Source organism: Pyrus communis, chromosome 11, assembly GCF_041283825.1.
Source record: "Pyrus communis isolate YQ-2024b chromosome 11, ASM4128382v1, whole genome shotgun sequence".
NCBI lineage: Eukaryota > Viridiplantae > Streptophyta > Magnoliopsida > Rosales > Rosaceae > Pyrus > Pyrus communis.
In genome coordinates this window covers 8,959,593-8,962,327 of record NC_142575.1, presented here as the reverse complement: position 1 = coordinate 8,962,327, position 2,735 = coordinate 8,959,593, and the positions used below count along the sequence as shown (strand labels likewise).

General features: G+C 40.7%; 1 pseudogene; it reads left to right on the top strand.

Annotated features, from left to right (window-relative positions):
• Nucleotides 1-902: 902 nt before the first annotated feature.
• On the top strand, nucleotides 903-1,964 carry LOC137743082 (uncharacterized; annotated as a pseudogene).
• The last annotated feature ends 771 nt before the right edge of the window (nucleotides 1,965-2,735 follow it).

Sequence of the window (2,735 nt, the reverse complement as noted above, 5' to 3'; positions counted from 1 at the left end):
GAAGAAGCAAACGAGACAGAAATATCAGTAACATCATCTATTCCTCTGCCTTTTATTTGTTATCCTCTTGTGCTATAGTTTTAGTGTGGCATTTTACATCTACCTTGCACCTACAATTAAAAAGGTTATTCCTCTAACTTTGACCTATTTATAACACGTTATCAGCAGAGTCTCTAAATATAATTATTCTCTCATCTCTCTTCGCCGAACAAACGAAAGAAAGAAAAAATGTTTCCTCTAAGGTTTTTACTGTTCATCTTCTTCCTCTGCCTCAACTGCGCTGTATACCCTCGCGATGAACTGTTTGCTCCATGCCTGCTCTTAGTTCTCAATCTAACGGTTACACACATCTTTGATTACTTGTCTGGTGTTGAGATTGATTACTAACCCAGTATTTATTTATGTTAATTTTACTGCAATCCAAGATGGTGCGGTACAATCGCCTATCTTGAACTGCAAATTTATTCTTACTGCGATCCAAGATGATGCGGTATCATCGCCTATCTTGGACTGCAGATTTAATTTTACTGCAAATTTTAGGTGGAGCGGTATAATCGCCCACCCTACCCTGCATATATAAATTTACCTGCTGTTTAATTTCATTGCAATTTTAGGTGGTGCGGTATAATCGCTCACACTGCTCTGCATATTTAATTTTCCTGTTACTTGAGTGGTGCGAAATAATTGCCCATTCTATATTACATTATTTCAATGAGAATGGTGCGGTACAATCGCCCTCCTCATTCACCCTGAAAATCTCGAGCCAGAAGTTTCGAATCCTTATCATTTTGGCCTGAAGATCAAAATGAAAAATTTGTAAGAACCAAAAGTTCTAACATCATATTCCTCCAGGAATACATATTATTGCAAGTTCTTACACATCTCATTTTCTTTCAAAAAAGAAAATGGCGAACTTGGCGAAGCTTGAATTTGCTGCCCTGGATATTACCGGGAAGAATTACCTGACCTAGGTACTGGATACCAAGATCCATCTGGAAGCAGGGAATCTTGGAGATACCATCAGGGAAGAGAGCAACTCATCCTCTCAAGATCGGGCAAAGGCCATGATTTTCATTCGCCGCCATCTTGATGAGGCGCTAAAGAGCGAGTACTTAACGGTTGAAGATCCGTTAGCTCTCTGGAATGCCTTGAGAAACAGATACAATCACCAGACAACGGTGATTCTTCCAAGGGCCCGCTATGAGTGGACTCATCTGAGGATCCAAGACTTCAAGTCAGTGGCAGAATACAATTCTGCATTGTTCAGAATTACCTCTCAGATGAAGCTCTGTGGGGATATTATTACTGAGGAGCATATGCTGGAAAAGACTCTCAGCACATTTCATGCCTCCAACGTGCTCATGCAGCAGCAGTATAGAGCGCGAGGCTACACTGAGTACAACCAGCTGATATCTGTGCTCTTAGTAGCTGAACAGAATAATGAGCTCCTGATGAAAAACCATCATTCCCGACCTATTGGATCTGCACCATTCCCAGAAGTGAATGCTGCTTCCCTCGAAGTGAACGCCACATCCTCTGGTGGTGATAATAATAAACGAGGACGTGGCCACAAGCGAGGTCGATGGAATAGGAAATGCAAGAACCATGGAGTTCAGTTTCACAACCAGGTTCCGAGGCATAATTCAGGTCCGAGCTTCAAAAATGCGAATAGCCACAAAGGCAAAGCTCATATGAACAATACTCCTAGAAACTCTGAACGAGCCTGCCATAGATGTGGTGGCAATGGGCATTGGGCGCGTACTTGTCGTACCCCAAAACATCTAGTGGATCTGTATCAAGCCTCCCTCAAGGAGAAGGGTGTCGAGACCAATTTTCTCGACCAGGCTAGACCAATGGATATACCTGATCCGGTGTTTGACTTATCAGGGCAGTTGAACACAACTCATCTAGATGTTCCAGATTTTATTGTGGAAAGGGGAAATGAAGTATACCAGTCCGATTAAAACATTGATGTACTTTTATTATGCTGAACTTATAGTATTTTCATATTCAATAAAAGTGGCATGTAAATTTCTTGTTATAACTTGCTTTTAACTCTGATTCTCTTACTCAAAAAGTATGGATAAAAACTGTGGTTATTCTCAGAACATAAGAAATGGCGGAGATATTTGTCTTGCAGACAGTGCAACCACACATACAATACTTCGTGATCGAACGTATTTCTCAGGCTTAATACCTACAAGAGTAGGGGTAACAACAATAACAGGACATTCAGATGTAATTCAAGGTTCAGGGCAAGCCCAGATTATGTTACCAAATGGAACAATATTGTCCATACAGAATGCATTGTATGCTACTCGATCTACTCGAAATTTGTTGAGTTTCAAAGACATACGTTTAAATGGATACCACATTGAAACAAAAAGTGCAGAAAATGTGGAGTATATATGCATTACCTCCAATGATACCCAGAAGTGTATATTGGAGAAGTTGCGTGGTATGTCGAGTGGATTGTATTATACATACATAAGGACAATTGAATCACATACTGTCATGAACCAGAAGTTCATTGATTCAAAAGTTTACATGTTTTGGCATGACCGTCTGGGTCATCCAGGATCTACCATGATGCGTAGGATCATTACCAACTCTAATGGACATCCATTATTGAGCAGACACATTGCTGCCTCAAATGATAACCGTTGCAAAGCTTGCTCTGAAGGGAAGTTGGTAATTAGACCATCTCAACTAAAGGTTGATGCTGAATCCCCATC